General features: G+C 41.0%; 1 protein-coding gene across 4 annotated transcripts in view; it reads right to left on the minus strand.

The window, feature by feature from the left end:
- Positions 1-25,595, minus strand: part of ARID4B (AT-rich interaction domain 4B) — a 90,700-nt gene that overhangs the window by 59,768 nt on the left and 5,337 nt on the right. The gene's annotated exons all lie outside the window — the stretch shown is intronic.

Genomic DNA, 25,595 nt, shown 5'->3' on the forward strand with positions numbered 1-25,595 from the left:
TATCAGGAAGACTTTTCCGTCAGTAAGAGTTGTTTGCCAGTGAAATAGATGCCCTGGGGAGGTGATGTACTCTACTTTTTATGCAGAGGCTGGATAGCCATTTGTCATGTATGATTTAGTTCAGATTCCCACATCATAGGGTGTTGGACTAGATGGCTCTCAGGGTCCCTTCCAACTCTACAATTCTATGATTGAACTTTTGAAAAAAGAGTCCTCATATTGTTATAAGTAAATCATGACTCATGCTCATTATAGTTCTCCATTCATTCAGTTCCCAAGCATTATGCCTGGCAAATTTCATCTCCTTCTATCCTTGTCAAACAGGACCTGTTTAAGCAACTAGGAAAGTGCACTGCTTTTTTATACTTGATAATGGGATTCAAACTCAGACCTAACCTGCTTAGACCTTGGGCTAGACATTGATGACATCAAAAATAGCTATGCCAGTCAATATTAATCTAGATCCTGACTCTGAGACCAAGGAAACTTCCATAGAGATGGTACAGAATAGTGTTACAGAAATTACAGGAGGGGCACATCTTTAAAGTTGTTAAATATTACAAATATTATGCCTGAATGTATCCTTTCAACTTGACTGCTCAGGGAACTTAGCCTAGCTTTAAAAATCATATAAAATCAACTCCTTTGCCAGTTTCCTCCATTCCAACGCTATTTTGCCCTTGAAAAAAGGACTCCATGTGGTGACAACTGCTGAGCTGATTCTGGGATATGGTGGGAAGTTTTAAAAGTCAATGTCACACCATGCTCTGGGTTCACTCGCTGCTGTTGAACCTGTTGCGCAACAATAAAGAATCTGAGTCTACTGACTACTGTTTTGCTCCAAATTGCTTGGCTGGAATTTCCTTCTTTTACTGACCACATGGACCTGTGGGGGACTTGTACCCTGACAAGCTGGGCTGTTGAGTAGTCTCTCAGCCCAGAATTTTCCTTAACAATAGAAATTCTATGAAGCCCCTGATTCAGAGAAGACCCCCCCCCCAACCCCTGAAAACCTACAAGAACTCCCTCTGCCCTCATCCAAGGAACAAGAAGAAACAATACCATTTGCCTGGACCCCCAATCCAGTTCCAGAATCCCATCCTTTATCCCAGACTCTTAGCAGAAACTTATTTATGGTAGGGAAATCAGGGCAAATTTGGGGAGCCAATGTTTAAATTGAACTAACTTCAACCATCTTGGACACTGACCTGCCTGGATGCAACTTCTCACCTCAATCAAAAAAGAACCCTCTGCCCAGTCTTGAAAGAGAAATCCATTTATGTTCCCAAATGCACAATTACCAGAAAGGGGAGGAAAGAGAGGGGAGACACACACATGTGGGGTGGTAGGGAAATAGGTGGGAAGAATATTAAAAGGGCATAAAGCTATTCACCAACAACATGGATACCTTAGTTCAGACCTAAGATTCAGACCTAAGGAATAACCCAGGCTGTGTCTTTGTTGGTTTCACCTCTGTAACCCTAAACTAACGCACAAAACAACAAAGGAGAGTGAAGAAGGGAAGCAGGCAGGCAGAGATGGGAGAAATGGGGGCAGAGGGCGGGGGAGAAGGAGCACTTATGTGAAGAGACAAGCTTGGCTGCTCCTGTTTCCTCCTGGGCATCCCCCCACCTTTCAAATTTCTCCTCTTTGGTTCAATGGGTGATCAACTATATATGGCTGCCCAGCTGAACCAGCTGCGTGCATGTTGAGAATCTGCTTTTCCTAGAGCGAAGAAGAGCTGCTCCCCCATTTCCCCTGCCTTTTCTTGTTCTTTTCTCACCACTCCCACACCTAGCTGTGCACCTGTCTTGCCCTCAGCCGCAATATTTTTCAACAGAAATGGATCTAATGGGACAGTGTGTGCTGCTCATATGTGGTGTCAATAATGAGGGCGGTTGAGGTGGTGTCTATGGCTGCTTCCTGTGTGTCTCCAAGCCGCTAACAAACATTAGTGCAAGGATCCAAGGGCAGCAATGACAGGGGCAGCACTCAGAGCTCACACAGAGGCTGGAGAGGGGGAGAGAGGCGGCAAGACATGTACAAGCACACAAGGAAGAACAAAGAAGGTGCTCCCAGGCTCTTACGCTGTACTTTATGGGCTGAACTGCAAGCGCTCCTCTCTTCTTCTGCCCAGTGGCGGCAGACACCATAAATACACAGCTGGCTCTCAGGCATGAATAAACCAAGCTTGAAGCCCTGAACCAGCAGTGAGCCAGACACTTGCCTGTCTGCTTGTGCTATCCCTTCCTGAAGTTTAAACTCAGGAGGAGGGAAACTAGTGCAGCTTTAGGCCCTAGATAAGGACCCAACAAGGAAGAGGTGGAGCAGCCTGCTCTGCAGTCTCTGCCTAACTTCTGTTGGTGCAACAGATTTCTCAGGGAACTCCTCAGGGAGCCAGTTTCCAAATCTAAACTGCAAAGCAAATACCATCTTTGCTGGGCAAGGGGCTAGACATTCAGGCACAGACTGCTGATGGGCAGATGCTTTAGGCATCATGGGTCACCTCTTTCCCAAACAGTAAAAGTGCAGGCCTCTCGTCACAAATAACTTTTACTTCCTGTATAAGCTTGTTGCTAATTAAAAGCTCACACAATCTTTTAGATTTTTTTTAAATCAGAAAAGCAGTAAGACATGGTCTAAATCTAAAAAGTTGTTTGTTTCCATTACCTAGGAATCTAGAAATATCGGTGCACTTTTTAAATGCACCAATCATTCCCTATCCTATCTCTCCTATTTTTTCCCCAAGGAACTGCGAAAATCAACATGGTGAATAAGCTGTAAAATTATTTTTCTCAAAAACTATTTGCTCTTTTTTTGCATCGGGCTCTTACACTTATCAAGAGCACAGAAATATTTCAACAGGCACTAATTCTGCTATCAACGTACTTCCCCTAATAAACTGTAAGATGAATAGATCTGTTTCAGATAGAATCAAGAAACATTAATTTGGTGTGTAAAAACCCAGGTATTTTGATATCTTTGTTTGGGTCAATGTCCTTTTTAAAGCCTTTGAGCTTCAAGTATTCTATAAAATACTGAAGTCACACTATCCAACTAACAGAATTTGATCCCATTTCTTAAAACCACTTTAAAGATTTTTATAGATTTGGCAAGGAAACCAACCAAGCCTATGCTGTTTCCAAGATGTGGGGCTCAGTTTGAACATGATTTTTTAATCCAAGGTTTTATACAGGAAAATGAAACACAGTGCAACATAATTCTTTATACTAGAATTAATGGTGTACATTGTGTTGTATAAAATATAGCCTTCCTTGGAACAGGGAATAAAAGGGCCAGTTGTGTGCAGAAAATGGGAAATATAGCACAGTGTTATTTATCAGACAATTACATTCTGTCACTTGTGAGTTGCCTTGTGATTACATTCCCCCCCCCCAACAAAAATCACATTAGATGTGTTAATTAGCATACCTATGGCAGAATATTTTTGTTATCTGCCTGCTAGCTTAAAAGAGCTAGGAGTTCACTCATCATAGTGCTCAGCTGTGGCTACTGGCAATCCTGGCTTTGAAGAACCAGGCATTTTCTAAGCATTATGCAGCTGTGGTGTAAGTGCACAAAGCTATAGAGAGAGGGAAAGAGAAGTGCTGCTTTGCTACTGCGCAGTTTCCGCAAGACCAGTTGCTAGCACACTACAGCCTTCTGTGTAAATAGTTCTGATCAAAGAAGATAATTTAACTATCAATCTATCAATGAAATACCTTTATACAGTACTGTACAGTATACTGCTTCATACCAGAACAGTCTATAAGCAGTTTATAAAATGACAGCAAACACTGCACACACCCCACACCATAATGGAAATTTCCTGTCCTTCCATATCCCACACGTCCTCCCTAAATCTGCTCCGGAGGGTTCAGACATACATATAGAATCATAGAGTTGGAAGGGATCCTGAGCATCATGTAGTCCACCACCTGCAATGCAGGAATATGCAGCTGTCTCTTACAGGGATAAAACACTGAAGGAATGCTGAAGGAACACCCCAGAACTGTTGGGGGGGGAGGTGCAAGAGGAGAGCAAGGGAAAGTTCCGCTGCACAGTCAAAAGTTCTTGTGTTACCCGAACGACATCACAGGCTAACACCCAACAGATCCAAATGGAACAATAAAATCCCAGAAAAGCAATAACTAAGACGTGCATGGGTTTTTTTTCTGGGTGGGTTAATATTTTTGCCCAAATAAAAACCATGCCAACTTTGCCTAGCCTTGTGATACAAAATTACACTGTAACTATCATAGATGTTTCAGACTTACGAAAGTTGTTATATGAGGTTCCAATCCAATCCACCATCAATTTATACCAGCTGGGCTGCTGTAGCACAACTGACATCCACAACCATTTACATTGTAACCATTACTGAATAGCAGAGCTGCTATAGCTAGAGACTTTATCTCACCTGCATAAGGGAAGTGTGATGTCACAACAAAGCACAACACACGTCTCTTTTGCTGCTGCACTACCCTGCAGACACCCAGATTCTCCTGGTGGGTGTGGGTTTGTTTTTGTTTTTGTTTTCTACTGTGAGGCTGCCTGGTCTGGTAGCAGGGCAGCCCCCCCCCCAAAGATGCCTAGACATTTTGTTTTGGTGCCCACAACCTAGGTCCCAGGAGCCACGGGGCTCTAGCGTTCCCCAGTTTCTAACACCGAGTCCTTCTATTCATAGAGGGTAAGTCTGTATTCCACCCACTAGATATATTTGGGAGTGGAGGGAAATGAAAACTAAATTTGCAAGACACAATGTTCTTTGTTAACAGTGTTCCGCTTTAACTACCAAAAAAGATTATTCTAGTTTAATGAGAATTATTGGCTTTTTAGGAAAGTACTTTGAGTTCCACGATCATGCAAAAGGTTAAGGAACAGCAACAGAAACATTTCATACATAATAAATATAAGACAATTTGTCTTCCCGTCCCTCCCCCCAAGTAGCATCTACAAAAAATATTTTTCAAAATCTTAACTAAAAGGTGTGATTTTGAATACTGAGGGTTATTACCACTACGGTACTTGGTGATCCCAGCCAGCTGAAAGACTCAGCTGGTGAGAAGGAACCCTTCACATTCCAACATGCCAGGAATTGTTTCTGCCAAAGAAATCCCACAAAAAGACACAGTTTATGTGGCTTATGGAGAAAAACAAATGCTGCTAGACACAGCAACTATACATATCGGCATCTCCAAAGCATTCAAAGAGCTGATATGGTATAATATTTCAGATGACATAAGAGAGACAAGGTGAAACAGGCAACATATCCTCCTGTCATGGCTTAGTAATACATCATGTTTCACACATGCATTCACATTAGGTGTTAATGGTGGGGAAAGTTGCTACTCTTTGATTAAGGCTACACAAGAACACCACAGGAATACAACTGGAGATGCACCTCAAAAATGTAATTTTTATATGATGTTATACCAAGGAGTTCAGTCTTGCTGCCAATTTAAGTCTGCCCCAGTACTGTATCTGACTCAATGAAATCCCATTTTGTCTAGAAAGATGAACTAAACAGGTGAAATTAGGGGAACCAGAGCAAGCTCATCCCTTACCATCTGCAGCAGGAGTGACTCTCACAAGTTATGCAGAGAGAGGTGACAACTGGAATAAGCAGTGGCCTGCCTCACTGCCTGATTCCTGTGGAAATCAAGCCATACAAGGTGTATCTACTAACTGGCCATCTTACAGCCTTGGGGAAGGAAACTTGATGCCTGAGGCACTCTGAGCACCAGTAAACATATCACTACTAATTAGCATCCATCAAAGTGAGGAATGTCAACCAAAATGTTGCACATTAAACATCGCTTTCATTCTATGTACTTTGCACTTATCTCCCATGGTGGGAAAACTTGGGTCCTACTAGGACTCCACGTCCCCTTCTCCCCTTTCTGATGCAGAAAACCCCATCCCACATGTAGCTGAACCTGCATGAAAAGTAAACAACTAGAACTCTGGGAAGTATTCAACTTTTTGTGCAAGCTCAAGGATTAGCACCAGCACAAAGGGATTCTCCCCTCTTCTCCGCCTGTGCAGTCTGCAAATCTGCTCTGGGGGGTTCGGGAAACATCCAGAACAGATTTAAGGGGAAAGGCAGGGGACAGTGTTCCATCACACAAGCAGAAACCTTTGTGCTGATGGAACATTCACTTTAGCATTACAGTATATTGAATACAACCCCGTCTTCAGTTGAGCTCAGTCCAGGTAGGTTTGCTCTACTCACCCTCTTCTCCCCTAGTTCTCCTTCTTCAACTGCATCTTTCTTACTGGTGACTATAGTGTGCTTCCACAAACAGAATTGTACTGACTTAAATTTGGGGGCTTTAGCATGGAATATCCTTAACATGCTTGTTCTAGGAAGCAAGCAATAAACATGATGCAGCTGGAAATACAATATTTTTTATTTATAAATTAATATAAATAAATGTAAAGATCATATGCCAATATAAACAAATATGATTATAAACAACAAAACAGTTTTTTGGCTTAAAATTCTAGTATAGAAAATAATGAGTTAATAACTATGCTTGGGCCATTTGCTTAATCCGGGGGTCAGCAACCTTTTTCAGCAGGGGGCCAGTCCACTTTCCCTCAGACCTTGTGGGGGGCCAAACTATATTTTGAAGGAGAAAAAAGAACAAATTCCTTTGCCCCACAAACAACCCAGAGATGCATTTTAAGTAAAAGCACACATTCTACTCATGTAAAAACACACTGATTCCCAGATCGTCGGTGGGCTGGATTTAAAAGGCGATTGGGCCGGATCTGGCCCCGGGCCTTAGTTCGCCTACCCATGGCTTAATCACCAAGATGAAGGGAAAAGAGTAAAAGTGAAGCTGAACTTTACTATGGGGAAATAGAAAGAACAACAAAAAGGTTGGTAGCTGTCCTCTCTCGAGATCAGAGAAATGTGAAAATCAGAGAAGAGTAGGAAAGCTGAGATGCAGGGTTCAGAAGGTAATACTAATCTCAAATTTCCTGAGTTTTCTTTGTGATGGGAGGGGATCATTCCACAAAACGGCACAAGGGTAATCACACTTCTTTCATGACTGCTTTACGCATGTTGTGGGAAATGCTCCCTCTCTCTGATAAGGCTCAGGCTGTGATGGAGTGGTGAATAATGTAGCCCATGAGCCCAACTCACTCACCTTCTTTTATAAAGACACTGGCTGGTGCCTTTGTACAGAGGTTCATTAATACCAGTGAAACAAAATAACAAACATGGTTTGGAGGCAATTGGCAAGGGTGTAAGAGGTAAGGAATCTAGCTAAAGCCTAAATGAAAGAGGGACAAAAAGGAGCAAGCTTCTGTGGTCCATTGAGGCAAGGGGACTAAAAGAATACTAAAAGAGATTGGAAAAAACTTTCCAGGAGTGTTCCAAGACAGCTGAACTTGTGTGGCAGCCTCCTGAGCAAGAGACTGGCATGTAGAGGAGCATGGATCAATCTGAGTGGGGAAGACTGAATCCAGTGGGGATGACTCATGCCCCCAGCTACAGAAAAAACAACACTGATTAACCTAAGCCTCTAAATGTTAAAGGACGTTTTCAGAGAGGGTCCAGTCAGGTACCTGAGTATCTGAAGAAGTGTGCATGCACACGAAAGCTCATACCAAGAACAAACTTAGTTGGTCTCTAAGGTGCTACTGGAAGGAATTTTTTATTTTATTTTGTTTTTAATTAATGACAAAGACAAGGGTAGAGAATTCCTGGGACATCCTGAGTGTAATTAATTCAATGTCATGCCACAAGGAAGAAATCCAGTCCACAGGATGTTTCTGCCCATTCAAACTGTTTTCAGCAAAATAATCTTGCTTTGCCGATAAAAGAGGTCAAGCTTGAAAGTCTTTAGAAAATGCAAACAGGCTTCTTTTTCACTTCATTAACACAGACTATGAGTAATGTGCCTTTGCCCTTGTATAAGGGTATGGGGTTTGGGTTTCTTCTGAAAGTCAAGATTATTTTATTTGGGTTAGGGTGGGGTATGCTATCAATATGCTAGTGTCTAGCATGTGTTTTGATTATCACCAACATATAAGCTAGAGCTTTCCCTGTCCACCACTGTAAGCCTCCTTCACTTCATCTTGGAGAGTTCTAGTTGAACCAAGATTCTCAGTGACAGGCCCTCTGTACAACCTCTTGTGGTCTTTGTTTAAAAAAAAAAAAAAAAGGAGCAGAGCCCAAAGAGGTGATGGTTGCTATCTAAACTTGGATTAGTGTGCTCCTGGTCCTGGATGGTCCCTGGTCCCTGGCCACTATTAGTTGTTATGCGATGCTCCACTGTGGCTTCAGATGGGTAAAGAAGGCTGGGTGGAGACAGCCCTCTTGGGTTCTCAATTAACTCAAATTGACATTTATTTTGTTGCTATTAACTTTATACAAAGGGAGGAAGGATTCCAACAAAGCTGACCACTTCTAAGTTCTTTCCCCACACAAGCACAATTGTGCTCCTGGGCCTCTCCCTCTCCTTGTCCTCCTGGCTCCAACGTCCATGGCAAGAGCAAGGGAAGTGACCAGCCTGAACTAATTGTGGATTTCATAATCCTATCTATATGTTGAGTAGACTTTAATATGATCAAAACAAATTACGAAGATACAACAGAAATAATTCCAGACTAAGAACAACTTCACATTACCTTTTCTAACAAAAAAACAAGCATATAACAATAAATATCTACAAATGTTACTGTTTACTTCAATACAACTTCCACCTCCATGCATTCTAAAAATTGATCAAGAAGCAAGAGAAAGCCATTCATAACCAAATGTATTCACACACATGGTTTCTTTCCCTAAAGCAGGCATGTCCAAAGTCCATTTGGGGGGCCTAATCTGGCCTGTGGCAGTTTATTTCCTGGGGTGAAATCCTAAAAAAAACCTTAACAACTCCAACCCTAAAAAAGCTCAGCAACTTCAATCCTTAAAAAAGTTCAATAACTTTGGTTGGCCCCCAAGGCCCTTCACTTCATCAAATCTGGCCCTCTTTGAAAAAAGTTTGGACATCACTGCATGTGTGCTTATTCCTCTGTAGCATGGGAAGCGGCTTAAAATTGGACCGTCAGTATCACTGCATTTTGTACTACAGTTTTCAGCAGTTTTGCATTTTTTTTTGCAACGCTTAGCATTTATGAAATAATATAAAATTACTGCTATGTATTACACACGTTATTCTATGTGCTAGAATGACAAAATCATGAGTATAAAATAAGTTCAAGCAAATGAAAAAAGTATGAATTACAAAATTGTGACTTATTACTTCACATGCGTATACTCACACACAATTCAGAATATGGTCCTTTTTTGAACAAAACATTTTAACCATATGTTCTCAGGACATGATTCAATACAGTTAAAAATATAAAACAATTCCAACACCATTAAAGGAGCAGGCAAAAGCACAACAAATCTGTAAAAAAAATACAGAAATTAAAAGAACCCATGCCCAATGACCTTTTTCTACTTTAAAAAATAGCAGAAATATTATACTTTCCTGTCCCCTCACTCTTCTGCCTTGGCCAGCACAAGTGGTTGGGTTGTGGATGTAGTGTTGACTGCTCCACTCCTAAAGCTCTGCTGTTGTCAGTCACAGTTTAGGGTTGCAGCCTAACTCAGTAGCAATTGTCACACTGCATCAAGTGTAGGCTTCACAAAGGGAACTCAGATATCAAAATGTAGCATAGGACTATATAATTATCTTTAGAAAAAGCAGAGTGTGATAACTGTGTACAACCAACAAACACCTAGCAGCCTACCCATGATCAAGACTCTTGGAGAAAAGGGGGTGTTCCCCCAGAGCAGCTGCTTTGCCACTGGTCTCCTCCCACCCCATGGGTCATGGATGAGGGAGCATCAGTAGCACATCTTGCTTGAGGTCCCAAAGGATTCAGGCTAGCCCTGCTCAAATGAATATTCCTACACACTCTCCTGTCCTATTCCCCAGAAGGGAGATAGGTATGCAAAAAATCAAATATTAATTGACACATATTGTTTCTCCTTCCACTATTGTGTACTTGCTTAACAAATGAAACTCAACAGATTGTAAAGGTAAAGGACCCGTGGACGGTTAATTCCAGTCAAAGGCAACTATGGGGTGCAGTGCTCATCTCGCTTCAGGCTGAGGGAGCCGTTTGTCCACAGATAGCTTTCCAGGTAATGTGGCCAGCATGACTAAATCGCTTCTGGCGCAACAGAACATTGTGACGGAGGCCAGAGCACATGGAAATGCCTTTTACCTTCCTGCCACAGTTGTACCTATTTCTCTACTTGCACTAGAATCATAGAATCATAGAACAGAATCATAGAGTTGGAAGAGACCACAAGGGCCATCCAGTCCAACCCCCTGCCAAGCAGGAAACACCATCAAAGCATTCCTGACAGATGGCTGTCGAGCCTCTGCTTAAAGACCTCCAAAGAAGGAGACTCCCCCACACTCCTTGGTAGCAAATTCCACTGCCGAACAGCTCTCACTGTCAGGAAGTTCTTCCTAATGTTTAGGTGGTATGCTTTCGAACTGCTAGGTTGGCAGAAGCTGGGACAGAGCAACAGGAGCTCACTCGGTCGTACGGATTCGAACCGCTGACCTTCTGATTGGCAATCCCAATAGGCTCAGTGGTTTAGACCACAGTGTATCACTCAAACAAGGGATAAAAGGTGTGACACATGTGCTGAAGGAGAGCCAACCAACCCACTCTTTCACACTGCGCCAGGGAACACTGTACTTTTACTGGTGAACACTTCCATCTACTACTACTTCTAGCCAAACACTAATGGCTCCTTTTCTTTGCAGGATAAGAGCTATAGCATGTGGAACAGAACAGACAAACTGGATAGAGTTCATTACAATTCGCTAGACTATATAGGTGAGTTAATTACTATGTTATCTCCTTCAATGGATAAATAGGCTAAGTAGCCAGGTGGACTAATCAGGTATATGGAAACAGTTCCATGTCATGAAAATAACTCACAGCTACTGCCAGCACGGTGAATGTGCTATTACTGTGGAAACTAGCACTGCCAAGACACCTTGGGGCATGGGTATGCCTGCAGTTACCTGAGAAAGACTAATGCCTCCTCTTGTATGTGAAGCCTGCACTTTTTTATGGGGCAACAGCTTCCCCATATGGTCCCTCTTCAGGTTTCTATGGCTGGTATTCCTCAAGGTGATGCACACAGGGTGGGGAGATGAAAGGAGCATGAAACTGACTGGGCTCTTGGGAGACTCCAAAAAACGCACTGTGTATCTCTCTTTTCTCTATTGCTGTGGTTGTGTGGTTATGGTGTTGTGCTTTGCAGAAGGAGGCCTAGGTTGTAGGAATGCTGCCTGATACTTTTTCAGTTTTTTCAATTCCTTCACAAAGGCACCAATCAAAGGTACCAATCAAAACATGTTGGAGACAGTGTCCTCAGTACTGTCTATGTAGAATTTCTGGTATCACACTGGGACTCAGATCCTTCTGATGGATCTATTGCTGATGTGTTATATAGAGAGGCTTATTGATCACTGAGATAAAGAGTTGTCTGTTGTGACTGAAATGGTAGTACTTACTCAACACAAAGCCACCAAGCCCCACCCCATGTTCCGCTCAAGAAAAAAGTTTAGCACATGGTTATAGTCCAATGCGGATGTAATGATGGCTCCCTACAAACAGGAAACCAGTCTAAGACATGCTTATAAGACCTACTTGCCTACTTTGAAGCAAATATAGCCCTTTCTTCCTGTACTTGACTCAACCATGATTTAGCACATCTGTATCACTACTAGCCATGGCCATGATAACTAGGATTCTCTAAACCAGAATTTGTTCGTAACTCCTGCTCTATATCAAAGTTGATTAGCCTTAACTATGGTTGTCGCCAGCCGATGAATCTAAAACTTGTTTAGAGCAAACAAAGGAGGGAAGGGGGGAATTCATTCCAGAAAGATAAGGGAAGAATGAGAATATGCACACATTTCTGAAGCTGGCTCATGGCTTGATAAATCTGCATTGGACCCAAATTGATTTCCTTGAAATAAGTTGAACTTGGAAGTGTCCACCCTTGGTTGGAACATGTCCATAGATATTTGCTTCTATTACTGATTTACAGCTTGACTTTTATATTGTGCAGGTGTGGGAAAACTTTGGCTCTCTAGATGTTCCTGAACTGCAACTCCCCTTGGCCAAGCTTGCTGGGGCTGCTGGAAGTTGTAGTTCAGTAACAACTAGAGTGCCAAAGGTTTCCTAAACCTGATATGGGAGGGTGAACATGAAATAAATATACAGTACTGATAATAAGCTCTGGAAATCGAATCCCCACCCCCAAAGTATTTTGATTCAAATGTACAGTATCACTGCTCTCCATGGGGGTGGGGGGTGGGGAAGAGACATGCAGTAAATGAACATTTTAATCATCCTGTTTGTGAAAATGGCATATGCAGTTATCAAGCAACATTTAAGATTATTACAACTGATGCAAGTTTATTCACTTTAGGCGAACATGAATTTATTTTTGTGTGTGCTATGGTTCCTGCTCAGGGCCACTGAAGTGTCTAGCCTCCATACAATACAGAATAGCTATGAACCTGGCTCTCCAATAATCTGCCGGCATTCTATTTAGCCTAACAATCAGATTTCTAGGGCCTTTCTAGAAGTTTGGCTTTCCAACTTTCCCAAGCTACGCTCCTGCTCCCACATGTACCACCCTTCAACTCCTTTCAAATTCCCAAAGCATTTTGAGAAACTGCACCAGACATTTCCAGCTTCCAGAACAAATCAAAAGTAACATGGAGATGGGCCAGCTGCTATGAAGCCACAGCTGTCTTCAACAGAATAGAGGAGCAGGCTTGCTTGATCATCAGTAATTATGTCTGAGTGGGTCCAGGAACAAATTCTCATGGGTTCCCTCCTTACACAGGTGTTTCCTATCTATAAACCTTCACAGAAGAATAGATATTAAGCACATTATTTATCTAACTCCCAGTCCCTCCCCCTTGATCTTGGCTCTTAATATTTATTTTATTTGAATGGATTTCTAAACCACTTAATATTTCAAAAATCTCTAAGCAGTGCACACTATGTAGTACATAAAAACAATATCCATTAAAACAAAAATACAACCAAAAACCAATAAAACAGTATAAAAGCATATAAAAGCAAACAAAACAGATATTTGTGTGTTCACAGCATCCCTTATCTCAAACACAAGCACTAACAAACAATCCCATTCTTTCCTCCCATATCTTGCTTGCTAACACATCTACCCAACATTTTTACCATTTGTAAACGTTCCGTCTTGATTCTACTAGCTGGGTCATATCATGAAAGACTAAAACAGTTTCAAACAAAGAAAGTACATGTCTTTTTGTTCCTCTGCCTATTTATTAATTAAATTTATACCCCCTCCTTCCTCACAAAAGATCCCAATATGACAAACATGGCAGTATTATTATTTCGAAAGCATGTCAAAGTGCAAGTAGATAAATAGGTACCGCTCCAGCAGGAAGGTAAACGGCATTTCCGTGCACTGCTCTGGTTCACCGGAAGCGGCTTTGTCATGCCGGCCACATGACCCGGAAACTGTACACTGGCTCCCTCAGCCAGTAACGCGAGATGAGCGTCGCAACCCCAGAGTCGGACACGACTGGACCTAATGGTCAGGGGTCCCTTTACCTTTACCTTTACCATCCCTTCATGAGAAGCTTCCAGAGTGGGTTACAGCAGTATAAAAGACAGCATTAAAACACTTTAAAATGATTGATGTTTATTTCTGTATACGGTCTTTCCTTTCTTCTTTCAAGCTTTAATAAAAAAAAATACTTTTTTTAAAAAAAATTACAGCCACAACCAGAGTGTGTCCAAAGAGTACACATTAAAATTCTCAAAGACCAAGGTCTTCAGCATATTGAGAAAGTGGTAGAACAATGACAGTGCCAGGGGAGGGAATTTATTTTTCCCATGAAAATTTTTCATTTTCATAATGACTTTTCCCTGGAGGGTAACTATGAGAAGTAAATGACAAGTAGTGAGCAGCACCTCTATCCTGCACCATCCCATGCCACAGGTTCTGTTGCCACATTTGTTCTCCACATTTGTTTTGCTTCAAGATTTGAAAATGGAGGTAGATTGAATTTCATTCATGAGCCCACTTAACCTGATCTAACAAAACACTTTCTCTGCATGCTTTTGTTCTGTGCCTTAGACTACATTTAATAACTATGAAAGAATAAATATACCGTTCCACAAAAACGTGACAGAATGACACACAAACTGAATCTCCAAAGTGTCTCAAGTATGTGCATCGTTTAACCTCTGCAAGCATCTGCAGTGTTAACTGCATTACTTGTGAACTCAAAATACTATGGATGATATCAAGCTAGGCTCAATATCATAGTTCACTCAAGTTCTTAATGAGTTTTAGCTGCACAGTGGAAATGGGATTATTAGAATTGTACAAATTGTTCTAAATATGGTCTTCCTGTAAATTTATGTAGTGGCGATATTACAATACTGCTAGAGATTTCAGTCAAGCAGAACTGTCCCCTACTACAATTTCTCTACCATTGTAATCTGTGCACAACTTGTCCCTCCCTTGTAATATTAGATGACTGTAGCCTAGCTTTCCACCTTGTTCAGTTCTTCCTCTGAAAAGGAAATATATATATGTCTACTATGAACAAGGAAAGAAGGTACCGTATTTTTTGCTCCATAAGACGCACTTTCCTCCTCCTAAAAATTAAGGGGAAATATCTGTGCGTCTTATGGAGGGAATGGTGGTCCCTGGAGCCGAATTGCCCAGGGGCCAAAAGCAGATAGTGCTTTTTATTTTACAAAGAGAAAAAGGGGTGTTGAAAGGACCCCGCTCAGCAGCTGATCAGCAAGAGATTGGGAGAGAGATAAGAGTCCAGGCTCCCTTTCAGCCCCGCCCTCCATTGTTGAATGTGCTGCAGAGGGAGGTTGCTTGTTTCCCCAGCAACATGTGACTGGCTGATTAGATTATCTGTCTGGAAACTGTAGAAATGGCTCCCTTTCCTTCAGATGCTGCAGAAATGTGAGTTGAACACCATAAAAAATGGGGCTTTTCCTCTTTGCTTTTCTCCCTTTGCAAAAGGAGCTTTGCTTTTCTCCCTTTGCAAAAAAGCTGCAAAACTTTTAGCTGATCCTCAAAAAAACAGGGCTTTTCCCTTTGCAAAAAAGCTGCAAAACTTTTAGCTGATCCTCAAAAAAACCACAGGGTTTTTAGAGCAGGAAAACCAGAAAAATATTTTTTTTTCTTGTTTCCTCCTCTAAAAACGAGGTGCGCCCTATGGTCTGGTGCGTCCTATGGAGCGAAAAATACGGTATGTACTAGAACTAATCTCTCAGAAGTATTTGCTTCACTCTGGGCCACTAATATAAAGCCCATAAAAGTTCTCTTCACTGCATAAACTTTGTTAGTTAATTTATATTCTGCTTTCCTACCCAGAGATGCTCCAGACACCTAATACAGTAGACCAGGGGTCCCCAAACTAAGGCCTGGGGGCCGGATGCGGCCCAATCGCCTTCTCAATCCAGCCCGCGGACGGTCCGGGAATCAGCGTGTTTTTACATGAGTAGAATGCATCCTTTTATTTAAAATGCATCTCTGGGTTATTTGTGGGGCATAGGAATTCGTTCATTTTTCTTCTTCTTCAAAATATAGTCCGGCCCCCCGCAAGATGTGAGGGACAGTGGACCAGCCCCCTGCTAAAAAGTTTGCTGACCCCTGCAGTAGACTAAAACCTTACAACAGAACCAACTTACATTAGAATACCCAAAAGCCACAATTATAACATAAATATATTTGTTGTAAACTACTGTTTTTTAAAAAAATGAATAGCAATATATATTTTAATAAATAAAGTCAGATTTTGCTACACCTAATCTTATAAGAAGGGTTCAGTTACAGGTGGGTATCTGAAGAAGTGTGCATGCACACGAAAGCTCATACCAGGAACAAACTCAGTTGGTCTCTAAGGTGCTACTAGAAAGAATTTTCGATTTTGTTTTTCTTATAAGAAGGAATAGCAATGGTGGATATTATCAGCACAAGGGGCTAGTGGATAATTCTTGCAACTGGTCCATCAGGCCCTTTCTTTTCCCATGCTTGAACTTACAGAGAGAACTTCCTTTTCCTCCTCACTAGGACTATTTATTACCATACTCAACATTAACACACCCAGTGTTAGAAACTCAGATATATAAGCTAGGCGCCAAATGGGTTCGTAAACCATTGCAGTCGCCAAAATGGAATGTCTAGTTGCCATTTTGGGGCAAGAAGGCTCTAAAGTCTTATTTTTCAAATGGTGGACTGACTGTGATTGATTCTCAGTTAAACATCTGGCTAGTTCATACGACAACCTTGAGCTAGATAAAGAGCTTTGAGAACTTAAAGAAGAAAAGTCACTTGATCCAGGGACAGTCCACATATATTTTGGCCTATTCCGACCTCTTTTTTTAATGGTGACTGTTCCTGCTCAGGCTACAGAAAAAGGAATTTTATTACAAAATTCATTCCAATTGAACAGATAAAATGTAACTGATAGAATTCCATAGGATGTGTTTGAAAACAGTCCGAATCCAATGATCCCCAGGTGGTGGTGATGTCAGGCACTATCCTGTCCTGGCACCCAGGCTATTGCAAGCAGATCTTAGGTTTGTCTCAGGAAAGTAATCAACTGGCAAAGGGCTCCTTCCTTTTCCCTTTGTGGAAGGATCAAACTTAAATTAATCCATATTGTGTTGCTGTATCACTAGAAGTACTTCTATTAAATGTGCTTTTCTCCTCCCAATGATATTAATATTTTGCTGCTTTTAGCTGTAAGTTGTTTCAATAACTTTTCTGTGATTGGAGAGATTCTTCATTAGATTAGGATATTTTCGAAACAATGTAAATACTTGTTTCTTGTGTGTATTTTATAATATTTGCAAATTCTCCCAGAGTATTTTTTTCAGCTCCCCATTAAATATGCCATGTAGTACAGTATACATGTTAATAACTGGGAGAATTCGAAAATTCTTTTAATTACTTGTGATTAGCAAATTATCTGGTTTATGAACCAGGAGTATCTAAATTTGTGCTACTAACTGAAGGTATGGGTGAAAGCTCTTGAAATTGTACACTTCAAAAGAAGTGTAATTTGTTACAGGCACTTAATGGGTATGAGGGGTTATCTGAGTGGAATAATCTGATGTGAGGGGCGGGGGGTGGAACAAATACATGACTGGATGACAAGTGCAAGATGGGCGAGAGGAAGCCTGTTTCAATCATTACAGACAATTTAAACTGTGCAAAGGCATGTGCCAAGGCTGTTCCTTACATATTACATATTGGACCTCCAGTAGTTAACAGACCAAATGACAGAATCAGAAGCTGTGTAGACAGCATAAGCACTGCCAACAATATGGTCACATAAAACATTTACAATAACAAAAAATTGAAACTAGACATTGTTTTGAACAATTTAGGGATATACAAGTCTAAGTATTATATTTATGTGTAAGGTCCTCAGTTAATTGCTCATGAGTGACCAGCCAAACTCCGTAGCTTCTTTTTAATGGTTTTATTGTGCAAAACTATTTACAGTGCAGAGCTAACAAATCACGTCTGTCTCATCCATCAGCAGAATCCGGGAGTGCCTCTTTCCGGTTTCTCCCCCAGCATAAGAGTCTAGGGATACGAAATCCCCTCCTTCTTTCCCTACGTGGCTCCCCTCTGTGCAATTGGGGGGACAGAAGTGGAGTGCCTCCCTCTGCACCAGCGGGGTGCGAGGTCTCTCTAAAATCCCCAGAGCCTTGGCTGCCAGTTCCCTGAACCGCCTCCCCTAGTCCACTTGAGGCATTGCTGCTGCTCCCGCTGGAAGAGGAAGTGCTGCTTCTCAGGTGTTGCTGAGGCTCTCTGTAGCATCCCGAAAGCCCTTGCACCACCCTGCGCTGAGCCGGGGACAGTTCCCTGACATTATGCTTTAAAATAATCTACCAGTTTTTAAATTAGTGTAACACAGAATTAAGTTAGCCTCCAAACACAATGGAACATACCGGTAATGCTATTAATTTTTCTCTAGGGTTAGAAAAATACCCCTAGAATTCACAGAAAAAACTATAAATTATTCTATTTACAGTGGTACCTAGGGTTACAGACCTGATCCGTTCCGGGGTGCCGTTCTCACCCTGAAATGTCCGTAACCCGAGTGGCGCTTCTGCGCATGCACGCCGAGGGAAACCCGGAAGTAAACACTTCCGGGTTTCCAATGTTCAGAACCCGAAAAAACGCAATTCGAAGCGAACGTAACACCAGGTATGACTGTAACTGAAACTTAATTGAAATACAGTGTCCTGTATTTAACATTAGGTCTTCACGCTTGCAATTTTTGTTTCATTACATTCTGGTTTAAAGTACCATATCCACAATACAGGAACTTAGAACAGGAATGTACCTTCATAAAATATTTCCTACAGAAAAGATGGAGTATATTTGCCTTACAACATATTTTATCTGAAATATTACTAAGTAGGATAAAACAAAGGTTATTTGAATCTAGGATGTTCACATGCGATATGATTCTACCTTTTTGTGCATGTATGTTTATCATATGAGAACGAAGTGGTCCTTGTAGATACAAAAACTTGATAAACAGTACTATCTTAGGTGGAGATTAAAGAGGAAACTGCAAGGTAAGTTATTTTTGAATACCTACAGACACTGCACTTCCTGGCTAAAGCAAATCATGCAAGACAGTTAACAAAACATGAAATCTTTGTAGAAAAGTTATATAACCTGAAAAGCTGTTATATTCTTTGTACAACAAAACGATCACTATTTATGAGTGCAAGCTCCAGCAAGTGTTCAAATTCAAATGGGATATGAATATACTAGCAAGAATCCCACGATGTACCGACAATGGGTATAGAAAAGCTGAAAAATGGGTAAGTAGTGCATAAGGTGCTCTGAGAATGGTAAAATGAGTTAATTTTATATTATCAGTATTATTATTATTTCTCATTATTGGATTGAATTTATTAGTTGCTTTTTCACAAAAGTAATCCAAAGCAATTTAGAAACCTGGTACATTCATTAAAATGAAGTATAAAAGCCAATAAAGAATAAAAACCACTATACATACATAAGAGGGGCCATAAATACCTGAACCACTCCAGACTAAGGGTTAGCAACCTGGATAAAAGGGAATGTTTTTGCCTGGCACCTAAAAATAGGGAGTGATGGTGCCAGGGATGCCTCCCTTGACAGAGCATTCCACAAGTGCGGAGCCACCATTGAAAAGGCCCATTCTCATGTTCCCACCCTCTACTCCTTTCTCAGAGAGGACATATTGAGAAGGGACAAACACACCGTCTGGGTTAGTTCGTTTAAAAAACAGCAACAGATCTGAACAATTATTTACAAATTAACTGAATTAATCATACACATTCAAGAAAAAGCAAAATAAAAAAAAAATCCTTCCAGTAGCACCTTAGAGACCAACTAAGTTTGTTCTTGGTATGAGCTTTCGTGTACATGCACACTTCTTCAGATGCACACGAAAGCTCATACCAAGAACAAACTTAGTTGGTCTCTAAGGTGCTACTGGAAGGAATTTGTTGTTGTTGTTGTTTGTTTGTTTGTTTTGACTATGGCAGACCAACACGGCTACCTACCTATTCAAGAAAAAGAATAATCTTCCGATAATGTTATTATTCTTCGGGGGGCAAGGTAACTCTACTATTTTGTTAACATACAGATATTTAAGACCATATCAAATGTGAAGTATGATACAGTACTTTCAAGCATGTATTAGTATCTCTACTTTTTTCTTTGGGCCTAGCCACTTACCATGCCAAATCAGTTTAATACAACCCTGGTGATAGGGCTTTGGCATTATTGCTTTTAAAGAAAAGCATGGGTTAACCCATAAACCATGCTTTGAACCCTACTTAGATCTTTTCTGTTTCTGGAACTGTATAGCCTAGATTTAGAAGCAAATGCATAAAGGACAGACATTGTAGCAGCTGGCTTTGTTCTCCATTTTTGCAAGGAATAAAGGAACAAATGTTCTAAGAAAAATTGAGTTCCACTTCTCCTAATTGCAATAGTATATAATTTACACTAGACAGCTTCTTCATCATTTTAAGTAATGGTTTTAAGTTAACTAGGCACTGTACATTATTTCAATGCACAGGTTCCTGCTCGTGATCTAGAGAACATGAGAAAAGAGGGACATGATTGGAGGGATAAAACTTTGCACTTGTTGAGTGATTTTACACAGAATCAAAAAGAAGAGAAGCTAAACAACAGGGGAAAGAATCAAAGGAATAGAATAGATCAAGAGGGAAATTCAAGAGGAACTTTAAACAATTTAATAAAAGAGGGACAAATGTAAGGACTACAAATGCCCCAAGGGAGAGAATTCAATATATAAAAGGTGACAAGAGAAAGGTTAAAGATAGCAGTTGCCACACCAGAGAGAAGAAACACGTACCAGAGACCACTACTACAACTTAAGTGCCCTACTTGCCTACAAGCAAAGTGACTGTTGTTTATTATTGCCATCAAAGGATAATGTAATATGTTTCACTGCTGAGAAAACAAGACCATGTTCTGACAGAGAAAGATCTAATTTACAGAAAGCCATTACAGAGCAAAATCCTAAGACCAATGCCAGCAGCGGGTTTTAAGCTTGTGAGACACCACTGAACAGGTCAAAAGAGAAAACTATCAGATGAACCTATCGTACCTGCAAGCCAAGTATAGAACAGATGGGGTTGTTTCCCCCCCAACCATGGCCACCTGCATGGCATCTGATGCAACAGGTAAAACTATGGCTGCAAAGGAACCACCAGGAGCCTTAGGATGTGCTCCTGGTGGTTCCTCTGCAATAAGGGCTTAGATTTGGCACCTTTTAAATCTGACACAAAATTCTAGACCCACTAATTCTTAGACATGCATATCAGCCTCTTCTAAGATAACCTGTAGGGTTGATATTTATGAGGGTGATATTTAATGTTGCACAACATTTCCCCTACCTCCCTGCCCCCACACCCCACCAAATCTGCTGTAAAGGTCCTTCAACTCTTCAAAGTAGATTTGGTGGGTGTGCAGGTGGAGGAGAGGAAGGAAAAGTAGATGTAAGTTTCACTAGTAGAGAGGCACAATTGAATATTACCCAGCAACTTGAATTTTTATTCCTTTTTCAGTATCCCCAAAGAGTTGCAAACCTGTGAATTGTTAGGAAAACATTTGTGATATTTGCATAGCAGTAAGTTTAATGCTAACTTATCACTAATAAACGTATACCATTTACTAAACTATACTGCTCAACTGTTAATTAATTGTGAACATGTTAGGGACCAACTTTGAATAAGACTCTTGGGGCACCCCTTTGTTTCTTCATTAATTGAAGACACTTACTGCCAGAAGTGGGGTTTGAATGCATTACTCCCTATTAGTTCTGTGTTTGTTACTGTTGATTTACAGAGTGAGACTACTAGAATACTGGTCATGCTGGCCTTAGTAGCCAACAAGACTCTGCGGGCATTATAGGTCAGGGACCACCCCATTCCCCCAGCTCAGAATGGAAGTGGTAGGACCTTTTCTCATTCCAGAGGGGAGGAGTTGTGAGCAGGAGCCGTTTCCCGCGCTTGCAAGGGGGCGTGTTGGGCCCCCTGCATCAGCCCCTATCCGCTGCCACACCAAGCCCCTCAGCTGGCTAATAGGGCTAGCCGGGGGCGGAGTCTGGCTGCCTTTAAACGGGCGCGACAGTGCCATTGCCCTATTCTGCTTGCTGTGAGGGTATTGGCAGCGAGCATCTTTGGGCTCAGGTGGCAGTTAGGCATTAGAATATTTAATATGTGATGTATATGTGTTGTGTGTTGGAGGGCAGGTTGTGGCCATCACCTACCTAGGTCGTGGATCCTGTCCGATGCCCTGCTGGTGGCTAGGGCCATGGCACAGCCCCTGGTGACATCAGGGGAAGCTTCCAGTTGTATTTGCATCAACAAGCTCCTCCCACTAGTCGTTAACGCTAAGGTGACTCCCCGCTGAGTGGGGTGGAGTAAAGCGTTGTACTCTTCTCCAATGCCTAAAGCCAATACCTCTCACATGCTATAACCAATGAAGTTGTGGCCTTATTTTGCCCATTAACCTAAAATCATGTGTCCTTGTGTTTTATTTACTCCACACGGGTGATCGACTCGCAACTCATCTTTGTCAGAGCCACTTGAAGCACTTCTGGAAGTACTGTGTAGCTGCAGAGCTAATCTCTTGCCCTCCTCCCCAGATACATGTTTGAGAGGTTGCCAGAGGGGAGGGGAATGTTCAATGTATTAAGATAATTTATGGGCCTCTGAAAATGAAGTTCTCCAGCTTGTTGTTATTACAGGTGGTTATTTAAATGATTGCTTTTCTCCAAGGTTTTTAGTTATTTTTATCTTATGTAAGCCACCTTGGGGAAAAGGCAGGAGACATGGACTCAAGGCGGCTTACAGACAGGATAAAAATAGCTAGAAACCTAGGGGAAAGCAATAATTTAAAAAAATAAACATTAATAGAATTGAAACTATCTATATGACCTATTTAAAACATACAGATAATTACAATGAAAACAGCATGGCGCAAGCCTTTTCTTTAAAAGTTATGACCTGGTAATTCTACACACTATCTGGGTTCACAGGAAGCAGTTATATGGTGTGTGAATTTGAAATATCCGCTGCCTCTAAATTTAAACTTAAAAGTTTGTCAGATTTGTTCTGCAAAATCCTTACAAGCTGCAGCATGTAACAAGACAGTGCTAGTAAATTGCTAACATTGCACAGGCTGCATTACACATGTATGGTTTAAAACAAAGTAGTCTCACACTATCCAAGTATTATTTGTGGTATCCCAATGGAAACCCTAGTCTGAACTATGCTGGGACAAAATATGTTTCAAGGAAACATGAATATGCAAAATAAATGCATCCATATTCAAATTCAGTTGTTTTGTCCTAGGGAAAATGACACTTCCAAGAGGAAAGTGTTAGAAGAAGAAGAGTTTGGATTTGATATCCCGCTTTATCACTACCCGAAGGAGTCTCAAAGCGGCTAACATTCTCCTTTCCCTTCCTTCCCCACAACAAACACTCTGTGAGGTGAGTGGGGCTGAGAGACTTCAACGAAGTGTGACTAGCCCAAGGTCACCCAGCAGCTGCATGTGGAGGAGCAGAGACGCAAACCCGGTTCACCAGATTACGAGCCTACTGCTCTTAACCACTACACCACACCAGCTCCCACACCACCCTGGCATATCATTGTCCAAATATGAAGGGAAAATAAGGCACAAACACATTTTCCTGATTTTGTATTTTATGACAATCTATCATTTTGTTTAAATTCACAGACAAGATACCTGCTACATCTGTCACTCTGGATTCTCTTCCTAAGTTCCAAACATTACTAAGACACTTTCCCCTTCTGACCAGAAGATAGAAATGATGAGAGCTGGGGTCTAACACTTCCTGAAGGACTGCAGTTTCCCCATCTCTGTTTTATTGTATTACCGTACATTTCTTTATATGTATTTTTAATACACAACACCAAAACAATGTCTTTTATTTAACTGGGATAAACCCCACATTTTCTTCGAGGGATTTGTCTATTTCTTGTTAGTTTCTTCCGTACAATCAAAATCAAAAATAAGGTACAACTTCTCTACTCAACCCTTTAACAATTTGGAATTTTAAAAGAAGTTTAATGACTCACTTTCCTATAAACTAAACTTACTCTGCTGACTCCAGAATTGCCCTCATGGGAGTTCCACTCACACAAGAGGAAGAGGGCAGGGAGGCAATTTTCACCAATTCTTCCTCCCCTCTACAGCCACCTGCAGTGTTAGAAACTCAGATATATAAACTAATCTCCAAATGGCACACCTTATACCTAGGTTATGGTGCTACAACATTCATCTTGGCAAAACCAAACTCACAAGGCAAATTCACTGCATTTTCTCACCCTAAGTCAGCATGGAGGAAAAGAGTTTCTGTCAGGTGCAGAGCTTCTATAGAGAACTTGGGATCTTTCTGGAAGCTATGCTGCTAATGACCTCTCCTAAATAATCCCAGCATACAGAATAGAAGCCCACCTCCCTTTCTCCACAAAGGAGGAAGGAAAGGAGTAGTTTCTCTCTTATTCCACTGGATCGCTGTATAATGTAACAGCAGTCAAGATACTGTTTGTAACTTTCACTGAAGTCTACTGCAAGGGCAAGCAACTTTCCCTTCTATGAGTTCTCTGCAATTGCCACTGGTCTCAAGAAAGCATGTGGTGGTGGCAACCACAAAAAGATTTGTGAACTCCTAGTAGCAAACAAACTAAACAAAATTATTTCAAACATTTCTTCATCACAATGTTTTGCAACTAAAGCAGACCTCTTGGATTATTCTTTGTAAAGCAACAGACCTTATAAAATAGCACACAATAGCTTTGTGTACCGGTAAGTATTTTGTTTCAGTTATTGCATTAGAGTTACGTAACCAAGATGGAAGGGGGTGGAGAGAAAAAAATAGGGCAATGGCAGGTTAGATAGGCTATGAAAGTAGCATTTCTTTAAAGAAACACTTGTTTACATACCCTAACAATCAGTTCTAGAGATAAACATCCCATAAGTATTTCCTTCCTTCCTGCTTTAACTTACTTGTAGTGTATGTACTCTTAAAAGCATTCCTATTCTAATCCTATGTTTGTTTCTACACAGTTGGCAAGAAAAGTAAAACATTACTACATTCTTAACTAGGTTACAGCACATTGTCTGCAAGAACAATTGAGCTCTCATCCAATGCATGATAGTACTATTTCTCTTCAGGCTGTTTGTGTAGAAACACCACCACAAATGGCTGATATTCCTTCATAGTATTTTATTACAAAAAGACAGAACTGAAAACAATTACAGCCTCTCTTATTCATTACATCAGTGATTTGCATTGTGGCAGAGGTCATTTTTTATAATAATAAAAAATAATTGAGCAGGGAGGTGGTAAAGAGGAGGAGTGTATATATAAACTAAATAAATGTTAACATACACTCTTCACAAGCAGGATTAAAGATATTTCACACAACCTGTGCCACACAGCCAGTATATACACCTTTAATGACTAAATTTTAAGACAAGAGAAACAGCACATGTCCATTTGTCCTTATTCCCTTATGTTTTATTTTTATTTGTGTTTATTTTCAGATATAAAAAGAAAGCAGCAATAACAATAGGATCAAGAGCATAAACCATTCATCAATTCATTCACTGTGCTATCCATCAGATTCACAGATTATCCAAAGTTGTTTTCTACTACTAAAGGTAAAGGGACCCCTGACCATTAGGTCCAGTCGTGTCCGACTCTAGGGTTGCGGTGCTCATCTCGCGTTACTGGCCGGGGGAGCCGGCGTACAGCTACTGTACTACAAAACAAATTGTACCCCGCCCATCTGACCGGGTTGCCCCAGCCACTCTCAACAGAATATACGAGACAAAACAAAATATCACACATTAAAAGCTTCCTGATACAGCTGACTCATATGTCAGTAGCAGACCACATCCATGTTCCATGTCAGTAACCAATTTTTATTTTATT

Source organism: Lacerta agilis, chromosome 3 (assembly GCF_009819535.1).
Source record: "Lacerta agilis isolate rLacAgi1 chromosome 3, rLacAgi1.pri, whole genome shotgun sequence".
Classification (NCBI taxonomy): Eukaryota; Metazoa; Chordata; class Lepidosauria; order Squamata; family Lacertidae; genus Lacerta; species Lacerta agilis.